This window comes from Oryctolagus cuniculus, chromosome 12 (assembly GCF_051225735.1).
Source record: "Oryctolagus cuniculus isolate XC-2025 breed Fujian yellow rabbit chromosome 12, ASM5122573v1, whole genome shotgun sequence".
NCBI lineage: Eukaryota > Metazoa > Chordata > Mammalia > Lagomorpha > Leporidae > Oryctolagus > Oryctolagus cuniculus.
The window spans coordinates 117,010,670-117,018,554 of record NC_142878.1 but is presented as its reverse complement, the minus strand read 5'-3'; the positions used below and the strand labels follow the sequence as shown (position 1 = coordinate 117,018,554).

Below are 7,885 nucleotides of genomic sequence, written 5' to 3'. Positions count from 1 at the left end.
CCTGTATTTTGGGAAATGGGCCCTGGTTGGCCCAGTGATATTTTTGGTCGTCATGGGGTGAGGGAGGAGGGATTGAGGTAAGCTTGGGGGCTCAGGCTTCAGATACAGCTCTCACCCTAGAGTTTTACTCCTTCTGCTCACCCCTCAGGAACTCTTTTCTCTTTTGTCATTTGCCTTTTCAGTCTCATCATTTTCCTGACCCCTAGTATACCCCTTCTCTTGGCTCCATTTTTACCTCTTCTCCCTTTCCAGCCCCCTTCTTCATGCCTGACTACGCATATCAAGGATTATGGCTATGGATGCAGAAACCCTGCCTTAATCTTGATTTTATTTTTTATTTTCTGTGTGGTCATAGTATGATAGTTAATTTTACATAATGACTGGATTGGGCCACCGAGTGCCCATACCTTTGGCCTAACCTCATTCTTTCTGTGTCTACGTGGGTATTTCTGGCTTGGTTTAACATCTGAACAGCTACAGCGTACAAAGGAAATGGCCCTTCCTGGGGAGGCTTGAATAGAGCAAAAGGACAGAGCAGTCTGTAATCAAGAGGTCCCACTCCTTCCTTCACTGTCTTAGATAATTGACGTCAGAATATTCTGGATAGTGTTCTAGATTTTGATGAATGACTCTCCTGGGTATCCAGATTGGGAAATGGGCACACACGAAGGTTTCTGCAGCAATGTTCAATCTTTCCTTCATAGGACCTCTGCCTACACCTCTATTTGAATATGCTCTAGTCCTGGGTGTCTTCCACATACCACACTTGTTTCAATGCCTTTGGGAAGTGGCTCAGGTGCCAGTTTCAGGGGCTTTCAATGTCAGCCTCTGTCCCTCCCACATGCACACCCGCTGTGACATTGCAGATTTTTTCTGAAACTTTTGTCTGGAAAAATGATGAACAGTCTAGATGCATGCAGATTATGTACTTTCTTCATAGAACATTTGAGGGAACTAAGGGCAAGGGATAAAGTTTATTAATTTCAGAGCATCTTTCTAGTATAAACCTCAAAGAAAAGCACAAAAGTGTCCATTCCTTTCCTTGACACAACCTAGCAGAGATATTTTTCCAGACCAATCTTTCTAGTCTAGCACCATGTACCAGAATATTTGTTTTTGAAGGATCCCATATCTTGGAAAATTTAAAAAACATTTTTATAATGATTGGCTGGCAGCAGGAATCCCATCCTGCTTCGCCAGTTTCACTACAGTCTCACAAAGTGTCTCAGTATGGATTTTAACTTGCATGTGAAGTGTAGATGCTGGCGAAATCTTTCCATTCTTTCCGTATTCTTCATATCCTTTATTTCCAAACATATTTATAAAGTCGTTCACAATGGTCAGTAGCATGTCTTGATTAGGATCAGTGTAGTTTGAGATCTTGTCCAAGTTAAGATATTGAGGAAGCAGTTTCTGCTGATTAACTGGAAGTGATCAAAATTCTCTTTCTTTTTTTTAAACTTTTATTTAATGAATATAAATTTCCAAAGTACGATTTATGGATTACAATGGCTTCCCCCCCATACCGTCCCTCCCACCCACAACCCTCCCCTTTCCCACTCCCTCTCCCCTTTCATTCACATCAAGATTCATTTCGATTATCTTAATATACAGAAGATCAGCTTAGTATACATTAAGTAAGGATTTCAACAGTTGGCTCCCACACAGAAACATAAAGTGAAAAATAATAGATGATTTTTTTAAATGATGATGAAATCAGATCAGACCTATTGTCATGTTTAATCCCAGTGAGAGTCAAGTTGGGAGTTGATAATTTCTTTTTTTTTTTTTACAGAGGATCAGTTTAGTATGCATTAAGTAAAGATTTCAACAGTTTGCACCCCCATAGAAACACAAAGTGAAATATATTATTTGAGTACTCGTTATAGCATTAAATCTCAATGCACAGCACATTAAGGACAGAGATCCTACATGAGGATTAAGTGCACAGTGACTCCTGTTGTTGACTTTACCAATTGACACTCCTGTCTATGGCATCAGTAATCTCCCTATGCTCCAGTCATGAGTTGCCAAGGCTATGGAAGCCCTCTGAGTTCTCCGACTCTTATCTTGTTTAGACAAGGTCATAGTCAAAGTGGAGGTTCTCTCCTCCCTTCAGAGAAAGGTACCTCCTTCTTTGAAGACCTGTTCTTTCCACTGGGATCTCACTCACAGAGATCTTTTGCCAGAGTGTCTTGGCTTTCCATGCCTGAAATACTCTCATGGGCTTTTCAGCCAGATCTGAATGCCTTTAGGGCTGATTCTGAGGCCAGAGTGCTATTTAGGACATCTGCCATTCTATGAGTCTGCTGAGTATCTCACTTCCCATGTTGGATCACTCTCCCCTTTATTTATTCTATCGGTTAGTGTTAGCAGGTACTAGACTTGTTTATGTGCTCCCTTTGACTCTTAGTCCTTTCATTATGATCAATTGTGAACTGAAATTGATCACTTGGACTAGTGAGATGCATTGGTACATGCCACCTTGATGGGATTGAATTGGAATCCCCTGGTATGTTTCTAACTCTACCATTTGGGGCAAGTCAGCTTGAGCATGTCCCAAATTATACATCTCTTCCCTCTCTTATTCCCACTCTTATGTTTAACAGGGATCACATTTCAGTTAATTTTGAACACTTAAGAATAACTGTGTATTAATTACAGAATTAAACCAGTCATATTAAGTAGAACAGGCAAAAAAATTACTAAGAGGGATAATGTATTAAGTTGTTCATTAACAGTCAGGGCAATGCTGATCAAGTCACCATTTCCCATAGTGTCCATTTCACTTCAACAGGTTTCCTTTTTGGTGTTCAGTCAGTTGTCACCGATCAGGGAGAACATATGGTATTTGTCCCTTTGGGACTGGCTTATTTCACTCAGCATGATGTGTTCCAGATTCCTCCATTTTGTTGCAAATGACTGGATTTCGTTGTTTCTTACTGCGGTATAGTATTCTAAAGAGTACATATCCCATAATTTCTTTATCCAGTCTATCATTGATGGGCATTTAGGTTGGTTCCAGGTTTTAGCTATTGTGAATTGAGCTGCAATAAACATTAGGGTGCAGACCTCTTTTTTGTTTGCCAATTTAAATTCCTTTGGGTAAATTCCAAGGAGTGGGATGGCTGGGTCGAACGGTAGGGTTATCTTCAGGTTTCTGAGGAATCTCCAGACTGACTTCCATAGTGGCTTGACTAGTTTGCATTCCCACCAACAGTGGGTTAGTGTCCCTTTTTCCCCGCATCCTCGCCAGCATCTGTTGTTGGTAGATTTCTGCATGTGAGCCATTCTAACCGGGGTGAGGTGAAACCTCATTGTAGTTTTGATTTGCATTTCCCTGATTGCTAGTGACCTTGAACATTTTTTCATGTGCCTGTTGGACATTTGGATTCCTCTTTTGAAAAATGTCTATTGAGGTCCTTGGCCCATCTCTTAAGTGGGTTGTTCGTTTTGTTGTTGTGGACTTTCTTGATCTCTTTGTAGATTCTGGTTATTAACCCTTTATCTGTTGCATAGTTTGCAAATATTTTTTCCCATTCTGTCGGTTGTCTCTTCACTCTCCTGTTTCTTTTGCAGTACAGAAACTTCTCAATTTGATGCAATCCCAATAGTTGATTTTGGCTTTGACTGCCTGTGCCTCCCAGGTCTTTTCCAGAAATTCTTTGCCTGTGCCAATATCTTGAAGGGTTTCTCCAATGTTCTCTAGTAACTTGATGGTGTCAGGTCGTAGATTTAGGTCTTTAATCCATGTTGAGTGGATTTTTGTGTAAGGTGTAAGGTAGGGGTCTTGCCTCATGCTTCTGCACGTGGAAATCCAATTATCCCAGCACCATTTATTGAATAGACTGTCCTTGCTCCAGGAATTAGTTTTAGATCCTTGATCAAATATAAGTTGGCTGTAGATGTTTGGGTTGATTTCTGGTGTTTCAATTCTGTTCCATTGGTCTATCCATCTGTTTCTGTACCAGTACCATGCTGTTTTGATTACAACTGCCCTGTAGTATGTCCTGAAATCTTGTATTGTGATGCCTCCGGCTTTCTTTTTGTTGTACAAGATTGCTTTAGCTATTCGAGGTCTCTTGTGCCTCCCTATAAATTTCAGCACCATTTTTTCCAGATCTTAGAAGAATGTCTTTGGTATCTTGATTGGTATTGCATTGAATCTATAAATTGCTTTTGGGAGAATGGACATTTTGATGATATTGATTCTTCCAATCCATGAGCATGGAAGATTTTTCCATTTCTTGGTATCCTCTTCTATTTCTTTCTTTAAGGTTTTGTAATTTTCATCGTAGAGATCTTTAACGTCCTTGGTTAAGTTTATTCCAAGGTATTTGATTGTTTTTGTAGCAATTGTGAATGGGATTGATCTTAGAAGTTCTTCCTCAGCCATGGCATTGCCTGTGTATACAAAGGCTGTTGATTTTTGTGCATTGATTTTATACCCTGCTACTTTGCCAAAATCTTCTATGAGTTCCAATAGTCTCTTAGTAGAGTTCTTTGGATCCCCTAAATAAAGAATCATGTCATCTGCAAAGAGGGATAGTTTGAGTTCTTCCTTCCCAATTTGTATCCCTTTAATTTCTTTTTCTTGCCTAATAGCTCTGGCTAGAACCTCCAGAACTATATTGAATAGCAGTGGTGAGAGTGGACATCCCTGTCTGGTACCAGATCTCAGTGGAAATGCTTCCAACTTTTCCCCATTCAATAGGATGTTGGCTGTGGGTTTTTCATAGATTGCTTTGATTGTATTGAGGAATGTTCCTTCCAAACCCAGTTTGCTTAGAGTTTACATCATGAATGGGTGTTGTATTTTATCAAATGCTTTCTCGGCATCTATTGAGATAATCATATGGTTTTTCTTCTGCAGTCTGTTAATGTGGTGTATCACATTGATTGTCTTGCGCACATTAAACCATCCCTTCATACCAGGGATAAATCCCACTTGGTCTAGGTGGATGATCTTTCTGATGTGTTGTTGCATTCTATTGGCGAGAATTTTATTGAGGATTTTTGAACTATGTTCATCATGGATATTGGTCTGTAATTCTCTTTCAGTGCTGCATCTTTTTCCGGCTTAGGAATTAAGGTGATGCTGGCTTCATAGACAGAATTTGGGAGGATGCCCTCTTCTTCGATTGTTCTGAATAGTTTGAGAAGAATTGGAGTCAGTTCTTCTTTAAATGTCTGGTAGCAAAATTCTCTTTCTATTCAATGTGCCAACTCTTACATTCTGGGGCCATAGTGGCTGAGAGCATTCGTGATCTTCTAGAAGTGCTAGTGCTCCAGTCTCTCCTTTTCCTCCTCCATGCTGCTCAAGGCAGCAGAGGACATCGCCATGGCCGAGCCCCAGTGCAGGGTGGAGAACAGTGTTCCACCGCACCACTTCCAGCACAGCTGCCACTGCTGTCTGACCAGCAGCCTTTGGCAGCTGAGTGGCGGGAAGCTGTGCTAAACTCCTCTGCTGCATCCCTGCCATCATCCTTGGCTTGGTGGCAGCTGCTCCGTCCTCATCTTGATGGTGCAACATGAACCTGCTGCAAACTCAGTGCACATTTCACTCCCTGCTCTCCTCAGTGCTGCCTCCGTGCTGGAATCCCTAGGTGCTGAGGGATCCTTGGCATTCCCCACAGGGTTAAAGGGCTATGCAAGGCCTTAGTAAGAGTTGGCCCAAGGCACAGTGACAGGATTTGTTCACGTACTACCAAGAAATATTTCCAAGGTCCTGTACTCTGATGTGTCATGGGCACAATTCCTGGGGCCCATGGCAATGGAGATCTTCCCACGGCTGCAGGGGCTCTTGGATGCCACTCCAAGGCTCCCCAAGATATGGCTCGGACACCCAGCGTAAGCCTGGTGGGTCATCTCTGGGCATCAAGCTCAGCAAAGCAGAGCTGCTTCCATTCATACTCTCCCATTGCTCCCTGGACCAAAGCAGATGGGTCTAAGGAAGACGGGACAGGGCTGGGCCCAGGCACCTGAAGCCATCCTTTTTTTTTTTTTTTTTTTTTTTTTTTGACAGGCAGAGTGGACAGTGAGAGAGAGAGACAGAGAGAGAAAGGTCTTCCTTTGCCGTTGGTTCACCCTCCAATGGCCGCCACTGCAGCCGGCGCACCGCGCTGATCCAATGGCAGGAGCCAGGATCCAGGTGCTTTTCCCGGTCTCCCATGGGGTGCAGGGTCCAAGCACCTGGGCCATCCTCCACTGCACTCCCTGGCCATAGCAGAGAGCTGGCCTGGAAGAGGGGCAACCGGGACAGAATCCGGCGCCCCAACCGGGACTAGAACCCGGTGTGCTGGCGCCGCAAGGTGGAGGATTAGCCTATTGAGCCACGGCGCCGGCTTCTGAAGCCATCCTTCCTAGTCTTTGTGATCTGACTGGAGCTTAGCTGTCTGACCCTGCCCACTCCCTTCACTTTTGCTTTCTTGTCTGCCAGTTGCAAACTCTATTCCTGCCCTTACAGGAAAGAGAAGCTGTGCTCTAGCTTCTTCTGCAAGTAGATGCAGGACCTTGCAGTGGGCCTCAGTGAGATGCATGTGCCTAACCTCCTGTGAGCACACTTGTCTTTAGACAAACATCCTGTCATCCAGTGCTCCCAAACATGAGTATTTCCTTCTCCCTGCTTGCCTTCTTCTGGCTTTGATTCATTACCTTCCTGCCCTTGAGTTCTCATTTTTGTTCTCCTAAAACAATGCCCTGGTCCCCTTTACCTCATTCCACCTCTGACTATGTAGAGATGTCTCAGCACTCCAGACTTAATGGATTAGAATTCACTTGCTCTATCAAGCATTTAACACAATCATAACTAGGGTGCTGTGTTGTGGAGCAGCAGTCTGAGCAGCTGCTTGCAAAATCAGCACCCATAAGGTCATGAATGTTAGTACCTGTAACCCCACTTCCTATCTAGCTCCCTTGGATAATGCCTGGCAAGAAAGCAGAAAATTGTCCCATTCCTTGGGTGCATGCCTCCCATGTAGGAGACCCAGATGGAGCTCCATGTCCTGGCTGTGGCTCGGCCCAACCACTGCTGCGGTGGCCATTTGGACAATGAACCAGAGGATAAAAGATATCTGTCTGTCTCTCAAGCTCTCTCCCTGTCTTCTTTCCCTGTTAATTTGCTTTTCAAATGCTAACAAAAAATGTACATCTCTAAAGTTATTCACCACTAGTCTAAGCTCATGCAAAAGAGGAACCCTGTTTTATTAACCACAGCATCTGTAGTGCCAGGGACATCTCTGTCCTTTCAAAAACATGTACAAATGAGAGACTTTTTTAAATATTTATTTACTTGAAAGAGTTACACAGAGAGAAGAGAGGTAGAGAGAGAGAGCGAGCTCTTACATCTGCTGGTCCACTCTCTAGTTGGCTGCAATGGCTGGAGCTGGGCCAATCTGGAGCCAGGAGTCAGGAGCTTCTTGCAGGTCTCCCATGTGGGTGCAGGGGCCCAAGGACTTGGGCCATCTTCTACTGCTTTCAGGCCATAGCAGAGAGCTGGATCAGAAGAGGAGCAGCTAGGGCTCAAACCAGTGCCCCTATGGGATACTGGCACTGCAGGGTTTGCCTTTACTGATGGTTTGCCTATCTGATGACAGATTCTTTTTTTAATTTTTATTTTTATTATTTTTTTGACGGGCAGAGTGGACAGTGAGAGACAGAGAGAAAGGCCTTCCTTTTTGCCATTGGTTCACCCTCCAATGGCCACCGTGGCCAGCGCGCTGCGGCTGGCACATCGCGCTGATCTGAAGCCAGGAGCTGGTCTCCCATGTGGGTGCAGGGCCCAAGCACTTGGGCCATCCTGTCAGGAGATTCTTGTGTGTCTCCTACAAGGGTTCAAGGACCTAAATACTTGAGCATTCTCTGGCTTGCCCAGGTCCATTGTGGA

At 43.9% G+C, this 7,885-nt stretch overlaps 1 pseudogene; it reads right to left on the bottom strand.

Annotated features, from left to right (window-relative positions):
- Positions 1–934: 934 nt before the first annotated feature.
- Positions 935–5,246, bottom strand: LOC138844823 (protein-L-histidine N-pros-methyltransferase CARNMT1 pseudogene; annotated as a pseudogene).
- Positions 5,247–7,885: the final 2,639 nt, after the last annotated feature.